General features: G+C 41.9%; 1 protein-coding gene across 4 annotated transcripts in view; it reads left to right on the top strand.

The window, feature by feature from the left end:
* Positions 1–26,350, top strand: part of LOC138521276 (galactoside alpha-(1,2)-fucosyltransferase 2-like) — a 240,485-nt gene that overhangs the window by 130,046 nt on the left and 84,089 nt on the right. For 2 of the 4 annotated variants that reach the window (XM_069634019.1, XM_069633994.1), the window contains exon 1: positions 19,766–19,852. The exons of the other annotated variants lie outside the window; for them this stretch is intronic. The gene's annotated coding sequence lies outside the window, so the exon portion shown is untranslated. Of the gene's footprint in view, positions 1–19,765; positions 19,853–26,350 lie in introns of those variants that run through there. 4 annotated transcript variants of the gene reach the window in all.

Here is a 26,350-nt window from a genome sequence, read left to right as displayed (position 1 = left end):
CATGTTGCACATTCATACCTTCTCAGGATGATGAGAATGGAACCTTGACAGAGGCAATAGCGATGCTAACTAAGCTATATGTCCAGATGATAGATGAAGTAGAAGACATTGCTGATGACAGCTGGTTTGGATCACTCTTTTCTTGGATTCCACAATGGATGGCAGACATGTTCAAGTTCCTTGGAGCCCTGATCATGTTGGTGTTGCTTGGATTCTGTGCAATCAAGATAATAATTACACAATGCAAGAAGACAGCAAAGAAAGCCATAGGGATGAAGATCATGATCGATGTTGAGCAAGGATGGAAGGCCAAAGACTTGACAGATGAAGAAATCAGAAACTTTGTAAATTCCAGGGTCCATGCACTTGAAGGAACACAATTCCTGTATCCAAAGAACCATAAGAAATATGTGGGAAAATTGATCTATTGCAGCCCAGGTGCATGCAATAGATCAATGCATGATTGGACTTGGAACAAGGATGAGCAGGTGAAACCATCTGGATGCCTGAAGCGATTCATAAAGATATGGATCCATTTCTTCAAACAAGGATGTCTAGACTTGAAGGATGATGGGAGAGTGGTCGATGATTTGGCCAGATGGGGAAGTCTAGAGAAGGAGCCAAGTACCCCACCTCAACCACGTCACCCATATTGCCTATATGTTGGGAACCAGAGTGTGAGACACGTGTGGTACCACTAAGAATACCGATACCAAAAAGAATTCTGGAAGCAAGGTTACCATTTAGAAAACCATAGCTGCATACGAGAAAATATGATGGCCATTTGAATGAAATCCCAGACGAAGCAGAGAAAATGGATGGCCAAGATGAATGGTGATGTCATACAAGCTGACAAGCATAGAAGGATGTAGAGACAAGAAAATTGAGAAATTCTTTACAGCATTAAGAGAGTATCAAGGATAAGTGACATCTTGGGATCAAGGTGAAGACGCTCATGCCACAGAATGGATGAAGATATCAAGTTATTTTACGCATGTACAGATGCAAAGAAACGCAAGGGGACAAAGTATTCTTGAGGCTAGCTTTATAGTGAATAGATTGCGGCAAGCACCAACATATATATATCTACTTGAATAAGTAAAGGATGGATGTTTCCACTACGTGTTATAGCAGAGCTGGGCTAAGAAAGAAAGGCCTCTTTTTCATTGTGTGACAGTTTAAAAACAATCAAATTGCAAAATGAATCTCAGAAAGGTGAGGCTGGATGAGTCCAAGAAGCCAAGGTTTCATCAGGCTGGGGTGAGCTGACATTGGATACAACATTGTGTGAAAGAACAACTCCTATTCAGAAGGCATGAACAAAACAAGGACGACATCAGAGGCTTATTACAAAATAGTATTTTTTAATGCACAAGAAGCTCAAAATCATGGTCTTCAATCACGTGGAAGGATGAAGTTGGACAAACAGGACTATCACACCTACACATGACGGCAGAGCGTGCCTGCACTCCCCTGAATTCTCCAGAGCAAAGAACACTCCCAAGGACAAGTTCAAAGTCTTAATTGCCAGCAGACCACTGAGGTGATGATAGATGTACGTGCTAATTGGTGGGACGCTCTGCTCAAGACGAGCTCACCAGCACCTGGAAGTCCAGTCTGAATGCTGCTAGACATTGGTGAAAAAGTACTGACAGAGGTTAGATTGCCAACCAATTGTAGGGGACCACGTAATTAAGGATCCTATAGTTTTTAGAACCCATGGGACGTTGTGTATTTAGTGACATTCATAGTGGCCATTTTGAAGGGTGTGCTTAGTTGCCCCACCTGATGTTAACAAACCAATTAATTTCACTCACTGTCCCATACTAGTATAGAACGTATACTTAGAAATTCCATTAGACCCTATCACTTTCTTCAATAGGTTTTTGTAGTTTGCCATGTAGGATGACGTTAGTAAATACGTAGGTTGATGTCGTCATTGACAATTATTTGCTATAAAAGAAATGTTTTTTTATAATGCATGGAGAGTATTTGCGCTGAGATGTTCGTTGATGTCCATTGTACTCCCTGTTTATTAAAACAGTTATCTTTTTGCTAACTACCTGAGTGATTTCGATTATTGTTGTTTCGATCATTGATGTATGAATAAAGACTGCATCCCCATCCATCTCAAAGGTATTGCTACTCATCTTAAAGGGCTGGAGATCACCCAGTTCAACCTGGAAATGTTCCCACTTCCCAAACCTCTCCTGAAGCTTAATTTGCGTGAGAGCATTATAATCCAAACAGCACACATTTCAAGCTAAAATACGCCTTCAAGCCAAAACAGCCGAATTGCCTCCTTCTGAATTACTAAAAGGCATTAGTGGCAAAGTAATTTTGCCATTATATCTTAGTGGAAATGCAGAAACTCTATGAGTGCAATGGCCAATAGATCAATCTTTGATTATCCTAGTTAATGTTGTACCAATGAAAGACAAAAAAAAAAAACGGCAACAACTAGTAGAGTTAAACAAAGTTAGAAAATCCCTACAATATCTAAAAGAAAGCAATGACTACTACAATACTACAAAAATATCAACATTGAACATAACTTAAGGGAAACCATACAAATAATTAAGGATTCCTCACCAACTGGCCAATTTGAACTTGTAGATCCTATTACGGTATCCAATATTTTAGACCAGTATACAATTCACACAATACACTCCAACGACACCATAAACGATGCATTAGAAACATATCAAATGCGTCAAGCCAAAGGATCTCCATTCAGAATATGGAAGAAAAGTGTAGATGCACAAGCATTTCCTCTACTCTTTCCTACAGGAAAAGGGGAAGATATGATAAAAGATTCACACAAACAGCATCAGAATACCGTTCTTTACAAATGTATTCTGAAGACCCCAGATTCAAACAAAATGTTGAATACATATTCCAACTCCTGTTCAAAAGTGAACTAGCAACTCTATGTTACTGAGTTGCACACACATTGAAAACAGGCTCCAATTTTTAAAACATGTCTGCTACCCAACCACCTCAAAAGATAAAAGACAAAGATGAAGTTTTGCAGTCAAATATAAGAAATCGATTGCCAAACATGCGTGGTTCAAAACAATACTGGTTCCGACGCCACGCTGATGCACGGTGTATGCTAAGGAACCTTGCCCACCCACATGGTTTGTCACTTTAAGTTGTGCAGAATATGCATGGGATGACTTGCACCACTTTCTATGCATAGCAAACCAAAATAAAGAAGGAATAGACAGGTATCAAGATACTTTCACCACCTGTTTATTGCCCTGCTGCAGTTCATCTGTAATAAAAATATTCCTCCCCTTGGAGAAGTGGAACACTTTTTATTTTAGTAAAGAATATGAATCCAAGGGACACCACACACACCACACATACACATGCTTTTGTCGATAAAAGATGCTAATAAATTTGGTCATGATAGTGATGCCACTGTTTTGCAGTTTATTCACAAATACATAACCTGCAACATGCCTTCGGAAACCACACATAGAGAGCTACATACACAAATGTTAAGCTTCCAAAAGCATAAGTGTGTCAAATACTGTCGATGCATATATAAAAACAAAGGTAAATACTACACCAAATGCCGCTTTGGTTTCGCTAGACCAGTTTCAGCAAAAGGAAAAGTAAACTTTACTTTACTTTATTACACTTGTTATGCGCACAAAAGACCCGTGGGTGTGATGGCGCAGACAAAGACAAACAACATAAACAACATACGCGCAACATAGCATAAGAGGTAGAGTTCTTCCTAAGCACAAGAAAGTGACTTAAAGACTGTGATAGCAAACTCATCATCAGAACTACAATGAAACATTAATCAAATAAGCATTATGGCTATGATAAGTAGGGAAAAAAACAGGGAAATTTCCGACGAGAGAGATGTAACACTTAAATAATCAAATTACATTTAGAGGCACCTTTGGGCAGATATTTACAGCGTCTAAGAAAGGTAGGTAGGATGCTAGCCTCACAACCCACTATGATGCAATCTGTGTTAGGATACGAGCACCAATTGCTCTGATTTATCCTTCGGGTGATAATAAGGTCCATGCGTCTGACCAATCCTGGCCCTGTTCTCTGACACAGCCAGACAAGAACCTTGTTGCATAAGGTTTCTTTGGACTCATTTCCTTCAATTTTCCGGACATTAGTTAGAATAAAGTTTCTCTGATCCATTATGAAGTCATGTGTGTTCACATCCTTAGTCTTTGGCATTTGTAACTTTTTTATTTGTACATTCCAGGAGAGTACTCTTTTCAGTTTAGCATTCACCGTTGTAGGCTGATCAACCTTTTTGCATACAAACATTGCCTCGTGTTGCAGTGCCAAAGGGGAGGATTCAAGGGATCCAGCTGTATTGGGGACGAGAATCTTTTCCTCACAATCCGCAACTACCCAAATAGGTACCAGTGAATCCTTACAACACCAATCAGTTTGAGTCCCTTGGGCTATTATTTCCCTTTGTGTAAGGGCTTGACAGGCAACAGTCACACTAGACGCCTGTACCGGTCCACCTATACTGATAGCTCAATGCGTCTGAGAAGCAGTGTTTACTTTAGTCAGCCGTAAATTCGATGACCAGTTATTCAAGGACTCCGCCAATAGATCAAGGTCAAATGGGTCTTTGCATGTAAGTAATTCTTTGGCAATATTAGCCATATGCTCAGACCACTGAGAGGAGACAATGGAAGGACCAATAGGCTTCACTTGCGCTAAGGTGGACGCTATGGATGTCTCAATCCTTGGGGGTGTTTGTATTATTTGTCCAACCTTCACAGATGACCTATCAAAATCCTGCATTTAGCTTGATGCTTTGTATGAGGGAGCAAGATCTTCAGTTAGGTACATTTTCATGCCCCCAAGGCCAATTTAAAAATAAAGTTGGCCCCAGACTCCTTATATGTTGCCTTTTCAGTACTCATATTGGGCTAAACTATGGCCCACATAAACAGTAAAAATAGGTAAAGCAGCACATACACCAGAGGCTACCATTCCAGAAGGAAAAGCAAACAGAAACAGTCAGCCAGCTGACAGCAAAGGCGCAAGGTTCTTACCATGCCAGGACGCGTCCTGTAGCCCCCCATTGGATTCCGGATGTCCTCCTGATAATCTACTGATGCGGACAGCTGTACAACAAACAGCTTCATGTCTTCTGTTAGACACAGTGTGAAAGGCAAATCACCTAAAAACACATACTGCATTAAAAGAAATGAAGCTACAAAGTACATCAATAATTACAGTGCAATCATTGCCTTCTTGTGGAATGCAAACATAGATATACAATATATTTCCGACAATTCCACTGCTGTTGCGATATATGTCACAGCATATATAACCAAAACTGAGAAAACAGAGTTAAAAGCCCTCTGAGATGACATATCTTCTGACAAAACATTGTCACAAAAATGGTACAGCTTTGCCATAAAAAAACTCTGCCATAGAGAATGTGGATGCTACGAAGCTGCAGAACGTTTAACAGGCACAGCCTTATATGGCAGATCTGAACACATAGTCTGGCTAAGCCGTGGACCAGCTGCATCCAGAAAAAGGGTGCTGAAACCATAACAAGACATAGAAACAATAGCCAAAAACGATCCCAGCAGCCAGGACATTTTGAAAACAATTAGACACATACTACCCAAACAGAAGTACTGCTTTGGAAAACAGGTGCCTGTATCACATAGCCCAAAATGTCTCCTACAAGAATAATGTTAAACCAGATGAAAAATGTGGAACATGAGTGGTCTCAGCTTGTGAAGGGATCCTCGTCAAACCTACCAAACTCAGCCTAATTAATCATATGAAGTTATCATTTAAAACTCCTCAACATAGAGAACTTTACTACATGGCCCTACTGAAACTTTTTAAACCATGGAGAGAAGCAGAAGATTTACTAGGCACTGACTCATTTGAAGCTGCATTCAATGCAAATGAAAGCAGTATAACACATTTCAATTTCAAACAATACAAAAACATGTTGGACAATGAACGTCAACAAGAGGAAGAAGTTCAAGCACAACTAAATGAAGACACTCCTGAGGGCGGTCAACTTTTTGTTACAGGAAGCCAAGAACCACTTGGAGAGCCTTCATATTCAATGAAGCAGAATTAGCCATGACTGAAGTAGAGAACACCATGTATCAATATGAGCAATCAGAATAAAACCAGGCACTGCTGAAATTGCAACTAAATGATGAGCAACTTAGCATTTTCTTAGAAGTGACTACATAAATTGAACAAGGTTTGCAGCATGAAAGTCAAACTTGTAGCTGTGAAAATTATAAACCTATACTCCTCTATGTAAGTGGTAAAGCTGGTTCTGGAAAACAAAATCTTAATGAAAATCATCAGCAAATTCCTACAAAACTTAACAAACAACAACCTTTCAGCTGTTGTAATAGCCCCCACAGGTTTATCTGCCTACTACACAGGAGGTGTTACTTTACACCGACTACTACTCCTTCCAGTAGAACACCAAAACAAATTAGAGTACTACAAACTATCAACAGAAGCGGCTACTGAAGTATGCAGAATTCTGAAATAAATGAAAATGCTCCTACTAGATGAGGTAAGCATGGTCTCCAACCTATTATTGACATTAATTTGCCCTACATTACAAGAAGTCCTTAAAACCAACTACGAAGAACTCTTTGAAGGAAAATACATTATTGCTTTTGGAGATCTCCTACAATTAACACCAGTGAAAGGTGAACCTATTTTTAAAACCTTAGGACACAAACAGTGCTGCAACACACTTGGCAGCATAAGAAATGTAAATCTCTGGCAACATTTCCAATTCAGAGAACTAACTCAAAACATGCGTCAGTCTGCAGACCTCACCTATGCTAACATTTTAAAAAGCATTACAATTGGTCTTCTTTCCCAAGATGCACAATCTATCTTAAATAGTAGACTCATCCATGAGCTATATGGACATAACACATCTGCTCCTGATGTCATGGTACAATTAGCACACAAAAAAGTAAAATGTATGTTCTTAATGCCAACCCTAGCAAGCTGTACGCAATTCAATGAGACAATGTTAAAAAAGAAATGCAACTAATAATGCAGATTAGCTCCACAGACAAACTGGAAGTGCATGGCATGCCACACCCTATGTGTCAACAAGCAACGGCATGACTACATATCTTAGAAAAATGTATCTCCAACACAACTGGTTTGGAGAAAATGTTAATGTTGTGTTTAAACTGCCGAGTAATTCTGAAACATAACCTTGACGTGGAGCATGGTTTACATGGAACAATTGGTACAGTTGTTGGCTTCCAGACATATCCACATGACAATAACATTCAGTTTGTCAACATCCACTTTGACAAACTTTCAGAAGATAAAAGGATAGGATGCTCAACAGCACAATTCCTTCTTTTCAACGACATGTATGTACACATAGAGCAATTTTCTCTGTCTCTTCTATGTGCAGTCACTATTAAAAAATCACAAGGTCTAACCCTAGATCAGGTATTTGTTGACATTGGCAGCACAGCCTTTAAAGAAGGTATGAGTTATGTAGCACTTTCACGTCTATGTACAATCGTAGCACTATTTCTAGTCAATTTTGATGCAAACATAGTCAAGGCTGACATTCCTTGCATCATAGAGAACAACTGACTATGTGCACTCTACACACCCCATCTCGATATGTACCCTGGTCCTGAAAAAGGTAAACTTTTAAAAAGAAAATGAATGCAAACAGAATTTATAAGATATCTCCCAACAATACCATCAAAGAAACTAAAAACAACTGCTACTTCATCAAGTAGTACAACCACAAAACTATCTAGTGCAAATGCAAGTGCACATCCTTCAGCAGAAAAAAAGAGAAATACCTCTTCTAAAAAAACAAGTGCAGGTCAAGCAAATGACAGAGAAATAGAAATCTCTGGTCCATTTACATTTTACAACACAACTGGTGTAAATTGCTATGCAAATATAGCAATCAATCCTCTGTTCCAATTGTCACCAATTGTTCAAAATATTTCCTTGAACAGCTCAGAACAGTTGTGTTTACAAATGCTCATCCTTCATAGAAATGCCAGCAATAATCCTGACAACATTTCCAGTGTCTCAGGAATTAGGCAGTAATTGGAATACTGTGCAGAAATGGTCAAATTCACCATACACACACAGGAAGATCCACAAGAATGTCAATGTAAACTCTATGCAACCATCTTGCACAAGAGCACACCCCTAATGAACTATTTGTGGATGTATCTATACCTAATTGTGAATTTATTCTATTTCATCAGCTGGTGCAAAATGCAAATCAAACCATATTATACACTGTTTACAATTCTGACAATCGTTACGCCTTACACATAAACTCACATAGCCAATATTTAATATTAATGCTTTTAAGGTACAATGTAGATGTCACCAAAAACAACTGCAAGCTTACTAGATTCACACAAGGGCAAGTATCTCTTGGCAAGAAAACCTTCACAAAAGTAGGCATAATATACCACACTGGTGCCACAACCACTGCAGGTCACTATACTGCATACATAAAAAAAGATGTGGTTGGTTTGAATGCAATGACAATTCCATTACTCTAAAACAGAGATTACCAGCAAAGCTAACAAATGCCTACTTAATACTCCTGAAACTTAAATGTAGTCACTGTCCTGTGAAACTATCATGAGTTGGTGCACTTTAAACATTCCCTTAAGTACTGCACAATCAACCATAGTGTGAAAGTTAAATTAACATAAATGTACTACATTTGTTGGTAATGCTGTATAGTCAGGCCATCTTAAGTACATTTAGGGCCCGGGGCATGGACACCTTTAGGGGCCCCCTTTCACTAAACCAAAGTAACTAAGGTATTCGAATATCTACTCACGTCCCCTTTCATCGGGATCACCACACATAGCTTGATATGCTGCCTCACAGCTATCAATATAAGCAAGGGTACTCCCTTTCCAGTGTCATTACCCTCTTATTTCTTGCTGTAATCAGAATTATGAACAAGTAGCATTTCAAGGGCAACATTAGCAGTCTTATGATAAGGGCACTTGTTTTCTAGCATAGGTGCAGGACATTTTTCATCAATAGCAGCCATGAGAAGGTATATTGGCCAAAGTATAAATGCAGGACACAGATGGTATGAAAAAGGTGCACATAGCCCAAAAGAAACAGACACTTCAGATTAGCAGCCTCACCGAATGCAAAAGTGCTCAAATATGGATAAAGGAGACAACCTGGAAGCAATAAAAAAGCTATACATACCACATCATACATATGGATGAAAATTAGAAGCTACCAGGAAGATGTCTGTATCCAGACAGACTGATATTAGAAGAGGGGCACGGTTTATAAGTAGTGTTGCTTTTAGACAGCAAAGAAACGAGTGGTTGTGATTTGCAATATATAAATGCTCACTATTAATATAGAGGAAATGACAATATCCCAGTGAAACCATGGATGCATGTTTGAAGATCACACCCTTAGAATGAAATCACCCTGAAGGGAGACCATTTTGAAAGGTTTGGGGGACGGGTCATTTTGAAAGGTTAGACAAGACAAGATTAAATGAGATGAAGATCACACATTGGTTAAGAGATGACACTCATATTTGTGCCCACTCTGCAATTTCTGCACTTTACCACTTTATTTTCCAGTTCTTAACATGAACTAAGGTAGTCCACTCAAAAATGTTATTGTAAAATTTCCTGGAACACTAGGAGTCTGCTATTTTGTGAAATTAAGCAGCCTCCTCTCTTCATGTTAAGCTCTGCTCTTACGCAATCAAGCAAAAGCCCTCGAGTGGGGGCTTTTGCTTATTACTGCCAGAGAGCAGAGAATGCTGTTGGACTCCTGCCCTGTGCTGCTGGTGAGTCCTGCCACCTCCCCTTATTTTTGTTATTTTTCTTCCTGCTTCTCCCGGGCTCCCCCAGCCCTGGGAGCCCAGGAGACTTAAAGCAAAAGTCACAGCAATTATAAGCACCAAGCTGCACGCCGCAATCGGCATGCAGCAATGTATTATAATTGCTGTGCCTTTTGTTTTACGTCTCAAGGGCTCCAACGGGGGGAGCTCAGGAGACTTAAAGCAAAAGCAAAAGTCAGGGCAATTCTAATTACCACACCGAATGCCACGATCGGAGTGCAGCATTGTATTTATAATTGCTGTGCCTTTCGTTTTTAATATCCCGGGCTTCCCTGGCCAGGGGAGCTCGGGAGACTTAAAGCTACAGTACCGGCAATTATAAACACTGTGCCACTTGATGACGGACTGCGTAGTATTCATAAATGCAGGTACTTTCGTTTTAAGTGTCCAGGGTTTGCGAAACTTAAAACAAAAGTCGGAGCAATTATGAATGCTTTGCCAGCTTTCAACACAGTATTCATAATTGCAGGTACTTACATTTTAAGTTTCCCGTGCTTGGGAAACTAAAAAAGAATGTCACAGCCATTATGAAGACTCTGCCGGCAGGCTGCAAAGTATTTATAATTGCTGTGCCTTTTATTTTATGTTTTCTATGCTCCTTTGGACCTTGGGAGCACAGGAAACATAAAAAGAAAGTAAATGCAGTTATGAATACTTTTTTTCTTTTTTTAAAAGGTGCCCAACTGGCACAAAAAATAAAGAAACAAACAAAATACACTTGAAACCAAACAGATGTGTATCAACTACATCTCCCATGAGTCTCTGGCTCTCTGGTAGTCCTAGCCTCAATCCTGTCCTCCAATGAGGTGTCCTCCTCTAGTATAAGTGTCCCTCTGACTAGGTGCTTTCCTCTTCTTTTTTGCGTCTTCAACAGCTATGTACCCATTTACTTTCTTTACTGTTTATTGACTGACAGTATGTGAAAATTCAATAGTGTGCAGCGTAACGGCAGTGAAGCGCAAAGCGAATATACCATGAATTTAGATATTTAAATACTAGTCAGTGTAGGCTGGATACATATTTAAATTATATATATTTAAATTATTTGTAAAGAACTCTATATATCCGAATGTGGTTGGCATTTTGGGTTTTGTCTTTCTTTACAGTCAGGTCTGCAGGCGATCTCGCTTGCACTGGGGCCGGAGAAATTGAGACATGAGCACGGACATTCCTGCGGCCTGAGGGAGTTTGTTTGGCCTGACAGGAACGTCTTCGCGCGTTACGGGAGCCGCGAATGCGCGGTAGGCTCCGCTTTAATAACGTTCCACTCGCAAACGAAAAGGAAGCATCTTGTGGCACCGGAGCAGCTTTACTCATATAAAGCGGCAGAACAAAGCATTCTCCTCATGATTTTGAAGATTAGGGTTTTTAAAAAAAAATCAATAATACATTTTCATATATTGGACTATTACTGGGAAATGATTGACCAGAAACTGCTGTGCAGACAGGTCAATCCAGCAGAGCACTAGGCCTGCAGCTGCTCTTCCCTACCATATATCACAGAGATGGCCTCTGATGGACCAGTGGAGTACTGGTACGATTATAGCGACCAGGAACACGAGTTCCTAGAAGAGGAGGTCGACCTCTCACAGAGCTTTAAGAGAGTTCTGGGAGACTCTCTAGTAAGGGCAGTGGCCCAGGGAGTACAGCCTATACAGGACAGCTTACAGGTCCTGGAGGAGATATTGGACACCAGAGCTGGCACGCAAGATGACCCAGGTGAGGGGACCTACACTAGACAGCCTCTAGAAAATACCTTAAGGGGGTGTAAAAACAACCGGAAGAGGAAACACTCTTCTACCCTCCCGGGCTCAGAATTGGGGAAGAATGAAAGGCCCCAGGAGGCGGCTGATGTGTTCAAGAGGCTTAAAGACGTTTTTTTGTCAAAAACATCAACTGTGCCCAGCCTCTTACCCCCTACCCCAGGGGCAGATAATATAGGGGACGCTCTCTCTTCCTCAGAGGAATATGACCAGGAGGAAGGACAAGAGGAAGCCAACAGCCTCGACAAAGAGGAAAGTAGAGAGCCAGTGAATAAAGCCAGCTTAGTGGAGAGTACCCCAGATGAAGACACTTCAGACATGTTCGAACCTGTGGCAATTAGACACCCCAGATCCACAGAGTGGACCCCATCTCCGAGAGTGGCTATCTACATGTCACAAAGGATCAGGAAACCACTGGAGAAGGAGACCAGATTTCGCCTTAGAGCGGAATGCCCATGACCTGAACTCTCAGGCAAAGTAGCCGAGACCCCAGAAATGGATCCAAAGATGCTAACTTTCATCATGAAAGCTAATAAAGATGCTCGGAGGGGCATGGATAGAGCATGGAAGTCTTGTCAAGACAAGATACTTGATCTTACAGGACCCATCGCTAAGATTATGGACCTGGCAGAGAGATCCAAGGACACAGGTGAGCCGGTGGACCCCTCCATTCTTGCAGGATGGACTCAGCTGGCTGTATGCTTGCCCGGGAATGCAAATAGCGCGATCTCTGCAGAGAGAAGGAGATCAATGTTATAAAAAATTGACAGTAAGATGGGAGACCTAGCATCTTACAAAGCGGGAGAGGGAGCGCTCTGTCTATTATTTGGCGACACCTTCATCAAGGAAAGGAATACGTTTGTGGGAACTTACACAGCGCTCAAGAAAGCCCAGTCTTCCATAAGAAAAGTATTTCCTGGTCGGGTTTTTTCAGGGGCCGGCCGTTATAGAGGTCGATCGACCGGCCAATACAACTCCAACAGGAGACCTCAGGGCCCGAGAGCCCAGTACTGGGAATCCCAACAGCAGGACACCTTCTTTCCCAATAGAAGTAGAGGATTCAGGGACGCTGAGGCAGAGGATAGTGCAGGCAGAATAACACCACAGGTGAGAGAGAAGGTGGCTTACCCTCCAGTAGGTGGGAGAATCCTGCTTTTCACGCAAAATTTCATCAGGCGCTTGGGTGCTACAGACAGCGCAGGGATTCCACCTAGAATTCATTGCAGAGCCAGAGCAACTAGCAGCCCCGCAGCGCATGCATATCCCTTTAGCAGAAAGGAACCTAATAGATGCAGAGATTCGGGAGCTAGCACGCAAACAGGCCATAGAGAGATCCCAACTCCACTGTACAGGTTTCCTTAGCAACATGTTTCTCGTACATCAAAAGGGCAAGGTACGTCCTGTTATCAACCTGAAGGAGCTAAACAGCTGGTTGATATACAGACATTTCAAGATGGAAGGAATCCATCTGCTCTCAGACCTTCTCAGGAAAAGCGATTGGCTAGCGCGTCTAGATTTGAAGGACGCTTACCTCACAATACCCATAGCACCCCAGTTTCGGCCCTACTTGCAGTTCGAGTGGGAGAGGAAGATTTGGCAATTCAAAACCCTTCCTTTCGGCCTCGCCTCAGCACCCTGGGCCTTTACCAAGCTTTTGAGGCCTCTAGCGACAGCTCTGAGGAGCCAGGGAATTCGGATGATCATCTACCTAGACGACATCCTTTTCATGGCAGAGGACAAGGAGAGATTGCAGAGCCAGGTTCAATGGGCAACTTCACTCATTTCAGGGCTAGGTTTTCTCATCAGCACCGAGAAATCAGTACTGACTCCCTCCAAAAGGATAGAATTTCTAGGCTTCACGATAGACACCAAGAAAGCCACATTAGAGCTCCCGACAGCTAAGATAAGACCAGTAAAGAAGGACCTGAGGACGGCTCTGAGGAAGCCGGTTATATCGCTTTGGAATCTAGCCAGGATAGTTGGACTCCTCCCAACCTCCATGCAGGTGATCTTCCTGGGTCCTTTACATTGTCGAGCCCTCCAGAGGCTCAAGATCAGGTACTTACAGAATGGCTGGAGATACCATCGGTTAGTGCCGTTGGACAAGGACAGCAGAACAGAGCTCAGATGGTGGCTCCACAATATGGAGGCTTGGAACGGTCACACCATATTTGGAGACCTAGCAGAGCTCACCATATAGTCGGACGCCAGCAGATCAGGATGGGGAGCCAGGTGTGGTCACACAGAGACAGGAGGAAAATGTTTGCAGAAAGAGCTAGTCCTGCACATCAACTGCCTAGAGCTCCTAGCGGGCTCCTTTGCAGTCAGGGCCTTTACGAAAGACAGTGTGAAATTCTGCATCCTCTTGCGGATGGACAACATATCAGCTGTCAGGTATATCAACAAGCTGGGAGGCACGAGACCCAAGATGCTAGCAGAGCTAGCCAAGGACTTCTGGCACTCCTGTCTAGAGAGAGAGATAGAAGTCAGGGCTGAATACTGTCCGGGAGTGAGGAATACAGTGGCAGACTGGAACTCCCGGTACTTGGTAGACTCCAGCGACTGGAGCCTACACAGGTCAGCCTTTGACAAACTACAGCAGAAATGGGGACCTCTACATACAGATCTCTTTGCCTCGCGGCTGAATTCACAGCTACCCAGATACCTCAGCTGGATGCTGGACCCAGGAGCGCTAGGCACGGATGCCTTCCTGCACTACTGGGGGGGTCACACACATTACGCCTTTCCCCCCCTTCGCAATTCTCGTGATGGCACCAGCAAAGGTGCGCAGAGACAAGGCGGAAATTGTCATAGTGACACCGGAATAGAGATCGCAAGCTTGGTTTCCAGTTCTGATGGAACTTTCCGCGAATTTCCCCCAGAGGATTTCTCACAGGCAGGATCTCTTCTTAGATCCAGCAGGGGCTCCTCACCCTATGATTCAGGATCTGACGCTGACCCTGTTAGCCTGCAGAGTTTCATGTGCAGATGGTGCTTGCCAGGACTTTCAGAGGAAGCTACTGAGTTTATCAAGGTGTCATGGGCCCCGTCAACAATACGGAGCTATAATTCCGCATGGCAGGCCTGGGATTCATGGTGCAGAGGGAGGAGTGTTTCTCCCATTTCATCCTGGATAGTTCAGGTGGTAAACTTTTTAGCATCACTGACCTCCAGAGGGAAAGCCTTCATAACCGTAGGAGTTTACAGGTCAGCCATTTCAGCAGGACACGATTTAGTAGACGGTGTCCCAGTGGGAGAACACCCGGTGGTCACCAGACTCCTAAAAGGGGTAAAAGTAAGCAAGCCTCCAAGGCCGAGATACTCATCCCTCTGGGATGTTAATAAGATACTCCATCTATTCGATCAATGGCCGAGAAATGACCTCTTATCAAAAAGACAGCTCTCAGGAAAGCTGGCTACATTGCTATGCCTGGTTTCTTGTAGAAGGGTGTCAGATGTCAAAGCTCTGGAGATCGACAGGAAGACTTTCCATCCGGAGGGAGTGGCGTTTAACTTAGCGCAGCGTACTAAAACCAACTCCAGGATTATTACCTATCCCTACTTTCCCGACAATAGCAAGCTCTGCGTAGCGCAATGCATAAAAGCATATGAGGCAGCGACAGCGGACATAAGGCCTGGAAATGTAACTCAGCTCCTCATAGCACGCAGAAAACCGTATAAGGCAGTTGCCCCAGCTACTATCGCAAGATGGGTGAAAGAAGTAATGGACATGGCAGGCATAGATATTTCTGTATTCGGGGCTCACTCGACCAGGGGAGCCATGGCTTCCGGAGCTTTTGCAGCAGGAGTTCCGCTGCAGGAGATCAAGAAGATAGCAGACTGGTCCAGTGATTCAGTTTTCAGAACTTTCTATTTTAAGCCAGTACCTAACATTGCAGCAGCAGTGATACAAAGCTTTGAACAAGCATAATGCTCACCTCCGGTCTTGTCATAGAACGAAGATTGCCAAAGCGCATAGCGCAGGAAGTCTTGATTCTATTAAAGACACCGAGGCGAGCATTATCTCTCCCAAGAGGAATTTGGTTGTAAGTAATAATGTACACATTTTGACAGGAGAGACCTGTACAGGAGTCTAGCTGTTTTAAGCATTATCTCAGAAGTTATTGGTGCTGAATGTATAACTATCATGTGATTTACAGAGAATTCCCACCCCCTTACACTTGTGATCTCTTTCCATATAGGGGAGGACCAGAATAATCCTCGAGAATAACCAGCTAGCAGATCAGCAGGGAGGATCTAAGAATCACACAGAATAGAGAAGACAGCGAGTTCAATTATGAGACTGCTAATAGACTGTTGTTAAGGTTAAGAAGTTAGAAGACAGGCAAGAGAAGAGGAAAGCACCTAGTCAGAGGGACACTTATACTTAAGAGGACACCTCATTGGAGGACAGGATTGAGGCTAGGACTACCAGAGAGCCATAGACTCATGGGAGATGTAGTTGATACACTTCTGTTTGGTGTCAAGTGTATTTTGTTGTTTCTTTATTTTTTGTGCCAGTTGGGCACCTTTAAAAAAAAAAAGAAACTATATATTATAAAAGAAAAATATAAAGATTTTAAAAGCTGTTGTTAAGCAGAATTAAAGAAGATTAAGCATAATGCTTGCCTCCGTGTCTTTAATAGAATGAAGACTTCCTGCGCTATGCGCTTTGGCAATCTTCATTACTAGCTTTGGTGGGCTCTGAAATTCTCATACTGTGCAGTTTATTTTTTTGCATGCAGATTTCTTTTGTGTGGCAGAAGTGGAAACAATTTGCTATCAATGGATTTCATCCCGTGTGCCCAGATAACCATACATAAAGGTCATCAGATGTATGCTAGAAGGTTAGCCTTTCATCGATATGAACTTGATGCAATGAGTACCATTTAGTGGGGTAATAGTAGCATCTGGCCAAACCCACTCACCTGCTGCCGCTCAAGGTGGAAAATGAGCGAGCAGGAAGATGCCGGTGATTACACCAGGTGTGGTTTCTGGATTCATCCAATCACGGTGTGGGGGCGAGAGGTAGGCTGGGAGGCGGGGTGAGGGAGGGAGAGGGAAGTGGAGGTACCGGGGACTACGAGGAACCAAGGGCGGGTCTGGGGCTGCAAACAGTGGGCTAGGCAATTAAATAAAACAAGGCCCAAGGCCCAGGAGGGTCACTGCCCAAACCCACCCACCTGCTGCCACTCAAGGTGGAAAATGAGCGAGCAGGAGGATGCCAGTGATTATACCAGGCATGGTTTCTGGATCTGGGGCTGCAAACAGTGGGCCAGGAAATTAAATAAAAAAAGGCCCAAGGCCCAGGAGGGTCTATCTGAATTATTAGCTTTGGTGGGCTCTGCAATTCTCATACTGTGCAGTTTATTTTTTTGTGTGACAGAAGTGAAAACAATTCCCCATCAACGGATTTCATCCCCTGTGCCCAGATAACCATAAATGGGGGTCATAAGATGTATGCTAGAAGGTTAGCCTTTCATCGATATGAACATGATGCAATGAGTACCATTTAGTGGGGTAATAATAGCTTACAATGCCACGACTGTAATGCACTCACTGGATCCAGTGAAGTTTGCGCCTTATGCCAGGCATCCTCTAGTACAGTGCTAGTCAATGAATAATGGGAATTGGGGTAGTGCCCCTAAATGATGGCCAAGCTGCCACTCTGTCATGCAGAGTATTTCATGGCAGTACACCTGAGATGGGGGTGCACTTCAAGACATGATTCCTTGTGCCTGCCAGGACCAGTTCCGGATTAAGCCCTGTGGAGACCCCCAGGCAGTCGAAATGTTGGGGCCTCCCTCTCAAATGATCTCCTAATACATTTTTTATTTTCTGCACTGCTTTATTTTGATCTGCTGTCGTGGGGCCCCTAAAAGCAGTGGGGCCCATATGCCGGTGCCTACTTGGCCTAATGGATAGTCTGGCACTGGCTAGGACTGATGGCATTGAAAGTTGTTTGTGAGACAGAAGTTCATCCCATTAAGGGGCCGTCTGATGGCTCTGTCCCTGGGGGCATTATGAGATGCTTAGTAGCCCCGGCCGATAGGATGTCTTCATGTCACCTTGGTTATAGGGCCGCAAAGCACAAAAATGTGCAATTAAGGTATTTGAACAGAAGCCCTCCCAGCACTCTAACCGTGGGACTTCTTATTTCAGCTCAGAAAAGAACAGAGATGAAGGACCAGACAGAAATAATTATATTTAAAAATATATATTTTAAATATATCATTGTCCGTGTTTTTGATAATGTGTTTTGTGGATGTAGCAGTATGAGGTAGAAATGGGGTCAGCATGGGCATATAGTGGTAAGACAGACTGTATGATTTGCATGTAGCACCAACCGCAAGAAAGGGTGGACTGTGCAGGCAAACATTGTTGAGACAGAAGACATTATTTGCTTTGGACACTAACGTGAAAGGGTGCAGATTTGCTTTTGGGCATAGCCAGCAAGTGACGGTATGTACTCTTGGACAGGCCTGGTGATATCTTTGGGCTCTAACAGTAGGGCCATGTACTTTACATTGCACAAACTGAAAACGCAGGGAAACTCTAACCTCTGGACCAGAATAATATTATACCAGCAGACCAGAAAAAATGTCCAAATAAATTTGTTTACAAAATTATATCAAAATTTATTTTTAAATGATACAAAGATTCGAAAAAGTGAATAAATCACAAATTATTAGGCACTACACAATTTTTAGAAAACACAGCAGAGCAGCAGCATTATTTTATTTAAAAAAGGATAATAAAAATCACACACACTTTCCATTCATAGAGCAGCATTCAAACACACCTCAGCTATCAGTGACATTCATACAAATTGATAAAAACCAGAAAAATAGAATTATAGACATATGAGGAGCACAATTCATGATTTCTCCCCAGAAGAACATTCATTATTTTATAGTTTATACAAAAAACAATAGAGATTATTAAACACAAATCTATTAAAAAGGTGGATCACAGCAAAAGTACAGATCGCATCCTTTTGAGTTTTTCTCTACTGGTTTCGAAGTGGAATGATAATTTATACAACGTCTTCATCAGGAGGATGATGTACACATACTGGAAAGCAGCAACTGCTGCATTAAACGTGTTAGCGAGGAAGGGTGTCCCGTGGTCCTTTGACATGTGCCCTAATTTGTCCCAAGATCTTAAGAGATCTCGACTTGCTGTAGAGAAAGCAAGAGGCAGCTACTACTTGATGGAAGAAAAATAGGCGTGGTCAGTTGGAAAAGCTCATACGTCGTGAAACTTCTGATGGAAAAGAGGTTGTGATTAATCTTCTGTGCTACTGAGAAAAGACACCCGTAAACGCCATGCATGCGACACATTTACGGGTGTTTTATCTCTTTAGGCTACTCAAGTAGGCCACGCCTATTCACAACATAAAGGGAGACAATGCTGGCATAGAGTGTTGTCCTGATCTGCTTATGGGAAAATCAGCTTGAAGACTGGGCAATTCTGGCCTACAGTCTTGAGATTGTGTACCGTTGGTCACCTGGCAGCTATTGGTGTATGGTGGTGTTTGTTGTCCCACAGAAGTGATTGTAAATTCTATGAATTCTTAACCTATTTTCAGACTTTTGTGACCTGAAATTCAACACATTATTTTAAAACTTTTTTAGAGAGGAAGAACCATCCCAAAACCATCTTGATTGGTTCCTGCTCACTCATGGGGAATACCAGGGGAAATATTTATGCCCCTGCACTTGTCTGTAGTACAATTGTCAGACTGGGGCATGGGAGCCCAAGATGTTATCTGGCTATAACAGTCTCCTTCTTTTCCACACATTGGGAGAACCTGATTCAAATTCTACCAACAAAATAGGACATTTCCCACAGTTCCCTCTCCAGCTCTGCAGCATGATGTCATGTGAATTGAAGGAGCCAGTGGGGGTAGAGCTGAGCAGTGTGTAATCTGTATTATATCCATTGAGAAGGGCACTGCTGTGCCATTATGATGGTTACCATTATTCCTAATGGCATTATCAATGTGCTGATTGTAGGTGTGTTTGATGATGTAGTGCAATCTGTTGAGAGGCCTCGTGACTTGCTTTGTGCATAAGCAGTATGAACATTTGTTTTACAGGGGCAATGCTGCCATACACTGTTGGGACAAGACTCAAGACTTTATTGGGGCACATCCAGCATCAAGGGGTGGAGCACTGGCATGGTTTGTTGACAGCCTCATAATAATGTTTGGGCAACTCCACCTGGAATATTTTGTTGAGATAGGTCTTATATATCTGATGTTGTTCTATGACTTGTTATCTGTGTCTTCAGACCTGTGCACTGCAAAATCCATGATTTAAAAAAAAAGTAAACGTTTTTGCCAGGGAAGATCTCCACCCCCCCAAATCAAGCTTTGATTTGGGCATGTTTCCTCTGGTCAGTTTAAGAAAAACCTTCACGCCTTTGACCAGCTGTGAAATGTTCCACATGTAGTGGTGTTGGTGGATTGTGGCGTGTGAACCCAAGGTTGGCTGATCACTAAGTCTCTCTCTCTCTCTCTCTCTCTCTCTCTCTCTCTCTCTCTCTCTCTATCTCTCTCTCTCTCTCTCTCTCTCTCTCTCTCTCTCTTGTCTTTGACTGCACATCTGGAGAATTCCCATCTCTTCAAAAGCAGGACTTTTTCAATGGTCCCCACCCATAACTCCTGTCACGAGGGACATTCCTATGCCCTGGTGATGTGGCCAGAATTTAACAAAAGGATGGGCCTGCACCATGTTGTTCAAATAAATACAAACCCAAAAAAAAAATAAATACATTTAATTCAAGTGATTTATTTTATGTAGTCCTGTGACCAGGCCAACATTTGCGCTTTTTAGGCTTTCTTCTTTGCATTGCAAATAACGAATGCTGGTAATGCCCAAATAACTGCATCATTTTATGGAGGCGTGGAATCCATCGAAAGAGCCTGACCACTGCTGCTCCTGATTTCCAAGATCTTCTTGAGGGATTCTGATGTTTCCCAGAATTATGCAGTTTTATGGCATGGGATTCTGGTCATACCCTGCAGTCCCTTACCTTGCATCACAATATGCTCTGAAGTAGCTCCAGTCTCGCTTCTGCGCACGTGGAAGAGCTCAGCAACAACCGTTGCCATGTAAAAATGTAGCAGCTACCATTACAGCAGATCCCTCTGGACTCAACCTGCACTTAGCACGTGCTAAGAAGCAGGCAGAGTGCATAGCTAGCCTGGTCTCTCCACCCACATCGGAATACTGTTGCAGGCAGAAATGCCTTTGGATTTCCTGCCATGGTTCCTGGTCTCTGTCGTGGATTTGATTTTTGAATGGTTTAGCTGTGGCAAGTGTGTTTTCACGCATAATCATCATTTTGCACCCCCATAAAAATGAATCTGAAATATACTAGTAATTTCATAGATATTGAAAGGATAAAAGTCAGAAAGGATCATGCCAGAATACTACACATACACAACTATGTTCGTCAAAGATCTCTGGAGATCTACATGCATGCAAATCTGGCCCATTGGGATGAACCGTCAAATTGGGCGCCCCTCGCCAAGCCAACCCTGTGTCCTTTCTCTGTTGTCTCCCTACTTTTTGTACAGCACTATGTTGTTTATTATTTAGGCTGCCACTTCCTGAATCCTATACATGGATTGGTAGGTGTAATCTGCATGCAATGTAAGTGCTGAATGTCCAAATTCTAAAGCTAGTAATGCCGAAAAACCTCTGCATGCTATTGATACCTACTTTAATCACACCCTTGTTTCATAAATCCATGTTGAAAAGGTGTTCTCAAACCATGTTCTATAAGTCCTGTCATTGTTAGGACACTTCATTTATCATTCATGCACAGTTCATAAATACAGGTCTACAAGTACCAGAATGCAGTATGATGTGACCCTAAAAGCCAAGGCTGGTCAAATACTCTACACCTGGCATGGGAAAACTTGTGAAGTTTTACACAGAAAATCAGCCTTTTTGTTTGGGCTATTAGTACCCGACGAGAGTCAAGCAGAATTCAACATGCATTCTGATTGGCTCTGGCCGGGTCGTTACCTGGCCGAGAATCCCTCGATTTTTGGCTTTTGGCCGGGATTCCAGCTGCCTTGACCATGGCGGGGGCGCGGCAGCCCCTCAGCCAATGAGGAGTCTTGAAGCGGGGCCATCCTTGCTCCGAGCCTCCCCACGGCTGAGAAGCTGCCTTTGCCCCCCGCCGGGGACTCAGGTAAGGTTTTTTTTTCTTTTCTTCCCCTTTCCTCTCACCTCCTGCCCTCCCCTCCCCGCCTACCTTCTGCCTCTTTTGTCCCCGGCGGGGGACGATGGTAGCTTCCAGCCGTGTGGAGGCTTAAAGCAGGGACATTCCCGCGCCACGACACAGCTGGAGGCTACCATCGTCCCCTTCGGGGATTCTGGTGCATCTTTTTTTCTTTCTTTTCCCTCCACCACCTCGACCTTCCAACCACACTTACCTTCTTCTTCTTCTCTTTTGTCTTTCGGCAGCGGACGCGGTGGGAACATTTCTGTTCCCAGCACGTCCGCTCCCTATGGCCGCCATGTACATGGAAAACAGACTCTGTTTTCCCTTTCCCGGCGGCCATTGAATTGGTCTTTTTTTTTTTTAAACGTTTCGGGACACACAAAAAAGTGCTTTTAGTGCCCCCGTCATGCAGATCCTGCAGGCCGGGGTACTAATAGCAATATACCCCTCACGGCGGAGGCATTACGGAGTCAGGTAATGCCCCGGGGTCCATAGTTATAGGCCTGACTTGGTAATGCCCCCGCTGCTCGGGGCATATTGCTTAATTAGGTGTCAAAACGATTGCATTACCGTACAGATAGGGAGAAATGGCATATGAGGAGGGACAAAAAATGTATAGGTGTTATTTGTCTATTTTCCCATCCATTGACTGACCACGGCCATTCTAATCCCTCTCACCCTTACCACCCAGTTCTGCGCCTTCCCACCCAAAACACCTCCTCATGGGAACTCTTTGACCTCTCTTTAATCAAGCCTTACCATCAAACATTCCACTCGAAGTGCCTGCCAGTGGTTTTTCTAAAGCAGTCTTCTGGGAGTTAAAGACACAACTGGAGTTGTAAACGTGGTACTGTTGTGATAAATATGTCTTAACCAGGTCTGCCATCAGCCTCTCGATTTTTAAGCACTATGCCTATCGTTCACTGAAGTCATGTTAATAGCATTATCAAAGCAGTTTTGGCTTGTGTTAGGCATTTGCCAGGCACTGCTATTAGTTGCCAAAGTATTTATTTACTTATTTTATTTATTTATTTATTGGTAATATGTTCATAGCCAACAAATGACTTTACATATGCAAACACACATCATTAACAACACACATTATCTTTTTCCCTTAAAATATACATAAATACCATCTGATGGTTCATATAAAATTGCTACAATAGTCTCATAAAATCTCATCATGTGAAAAATCAAATTCATATAATTTCCTTCCATCAGTCTTTGCCATATTTTTTCAGTCTCTTCTGATAGACACAAGTTCTTATATCTTAGTCAATATTTGGCACGCAGTTTACATAGACTTTCACATTCACATATTAAATGTTTAGCGGTCTCAATCTTATCCCACCCACATAATCTGCATAATCTAAAACTTCTCTCAATGCCAAGTTTTGCACCTAGTATCTCCATGGTGTTGCATCTATTGAACTTAAATCTCAGGTACAGACTGACTATTGACTGGTTAGGAAAAGCATATTGATATTTTGGTTTTGCCGCGTCAATAGATCAATGTTCTAAAAATAGGCTACTAGTTGATTTTGTGGATAGTGCAATCATGTCTCTTTCTTTAGCATGGCCATAAATCTCCCTTTGTAATAGCTTTTTAATTTTTGCGTGCGAGAAGCATAGCCAACTTGAGGCATTCCCCTTGGCCCATTTCCTGTATGTTGAATATAGCACGTACAAAGTTTTAAAATGTTTGTCGTGCTCTCGTTCCTCAAAAATTTCCAATAGTTCCCTCACAAAGGTATTGATGGCCAGTGTCCTTAATTTCACATATAACATCACAGATTTATACACTAAAACATCTCTTGCAAATCTAAAATCACATTCCAATAAAATATACTCACATGATACAGATGCCGGCAATCTAAAAAGCCATTTGTATTTGTAGCCAGTCTAAGCTCAACCTTGGCGACTTCAATATAGATGGTAAAAAGAAAATGAGTTATCTCTGCTTCATAGAAATTGCGAGGTTGTCACCATGAGTGTTCCCATAGAATTGTGTGGCTACTACACAAGCTAAATGCATCAATAATGGGTATATGAGAAGAGTCACTCAAATGCGCCAACTCCTAAAAGTCATCAAATGAAAGATTTCCGTTGGGTGAGTCAAAGCTGGTGATTCAAATCAACTTTATTGACATAGTGTTGTCTTCACACTAATTCAATTTCAACTTGTTATATCCTTCACTCCGGTCAAAACAAATATAGCTTGAGCTGTTTTATTCACAATCAAATTATTGTTTTTTCCTCAATTATACCTCTACACGTGTTTCCCCATTGCCAGGTTGCAATGGTTCATCAGGAGAAAACAAATAGTATTATTTTGTGAAGAAAAAAGAAATGGAAAAGGAAAAAGAAGGAAAACAAATGTCAGATTAGTGTTTCCCGTACCGGTTTATATTTAGTCAAAAAAAGTGTGCCTTTTTTTCTCCTTAAAATTCTGAAAAAGTTTTATATTATGGTGACTCACCCCAAAATATGACAATATTCTTGAATCAAAATCCTAAGTCAGAAGTAAATGACTCCCTTCTGTAGAATCTGGTTTAGATCCGGCTTAAATCTTAGGTCTTTTTCTTATAGCTGTGGGGAAGAGAAAAAGTGACAGAGAAAAAGGGGAAAGAATAGTATTTACCTTTAAATGATTTGGCTATAAGAGAAGAGTATATAGGTTTGTAAAAGATACGAGAAAAAATATATAGTTCCAAGTGTGTCTTACCCTGGTTCAGGTTCATATTTAATGAGCAGTATTAAGTATGGCCTTGATACGTCTTTCCCTCTCCTCGGGTGCTTTCGCATTTTACTGTTGTTTGAATTGCGCTATTTAAAGCGTGTAGACAGGCACGATGACGTCACCACGCCACGCGCAACGTAAAATTGTGTGACGTGATGACGTCACTGCGCCAGAACGCACGGTATGCTCCTGGCAGCCATTTTGGAGTATTGGGTACCACTTTATGAGCCCAAACGGCACTGTGCCAACAAATATGCTCTAAATTATGTATTTGTTTAAAGGCTCCATGCAAGATTATAATCGCTGCTAATGTAAGTAATATTAATTTTGACTGTATAGTTTTATAAGTTTTGTTTAACTAAATATTTTTATCAGATCTTACTGATTGATCAAAGAGGGTCAATAAAAAATGGTTTACCATCTAATGGCTTAATCAAAAAATTACAAGATATATGCCCCTAATATTAGTTATATAATGATATGTAGAGAAAAGGGGCTGAAATGAATAAAGGTATATCTCTGTATAACAATTAGCTTAATGAACAAATGGGTTGCCCCTGGTGTTGATTGTTTTACATGTAGAGAGGAAAGGACAGATGAGAGAAAAAGATATACATGTTGTATGCTAATTTTCACAAAATAAATGTTCATACATTATCCAAACATAGTTTATAACCAGTTGTACATTTCTGAATCACAGTTCAATCCAGAAGCACAGACATCCAAATTACAAATCCATTTACTCTCATGTTTGCGTAATGTTTCCTCTTTGTTACCTCCCCTAGGGTGCGAGGAAATCTTCTCCAAGCCAAAGATTTTAAGTAATGAAGTGTCAAAATTAGGATGCTCATTAATAATATGATCAGACAGGGGTGATCTAAGGTCCTTGTGCTTGATGGCTCTGATATGCTCAAAGATCCTCACCTTCAATTTCTGTATTGTGCTCCCAATGTAAAGTTTCTTACAAACACATTCAATACCATAAATCACAAACGTTGAGTTACAGTTAATCAATTGATTAATTTGTTTTGTTGTACCATTTGGTAGGTCAATTTCTTTCTTTCCTTGGTGCATAATTGGACATAGTTTGCAGTATTCACATTTATGTGTACCCCTGATTGTAGTTTGAAAAAATGTTTTCTTGATAGTTGGAATCGGACTTAGAAAGCTAGGGCTGATTAGGTTCCTGATTGTTGGCGCCCTCCGAAAACAAATGCTTGGTATGTTGTCTAACTGTTTTTGAAGACTTGAATCGGTCAGTAAAATGTTCCAATATTCCGATAGTATACGTTTGATTTTGGTAGCCTTAGTGCTGTAAGTTGTGATGAACTGGAGTTTATGTTCTGATGATCCAATCTTGGGTTTGTCAATTAGTATCGTTTCCCTTGAGATTTTTGTAGCTTTGTTGATTGCAGTTTTGATGTTATTAGATCTATATCCTCTTTGTTTGAATTTTGTTATTGTCTTTTTCAAATTTTCTTGGAAGGTGAGCTGAGTACTACAATTTATTTTCATCCTTAAGATCTCCCCATAAGGAATGTTATAGATGATGTGCTTAGGATGATAGGATGAAGCAAAAAGGAGACTGTTTCCAGCTGATGGTTTTGTGTATAATTTGGATTGGATCTGGTCCTCCTCCACAAATAATTCCAAATCTAAAAATTCAATGTTAGTTGGACTGGCTGTTTTTGTAAATGATAA

The sequence above is a fragment of the Ambystoma mexicanum genome, chromosome 1q, assembly GCF_040938575.1.
Source record: "Ambystoma mexicanum isolate Mex_15411 chromosome 1q, UKY_AmexF1_1, whole genome shotgun sequence".
Classification (NCBI taxonomy): domain Eukaryota; kingdom Metazoa; phylum Chordata; class Amphibia; order Caudata; family Ambystomatidae; genus Ambystoma; species Ambystoma mexicanum.
Note: the sequence above shows the minus strand (reverse complement) of the source record. Positions and strands in the feature narration are given on the sequence as shown.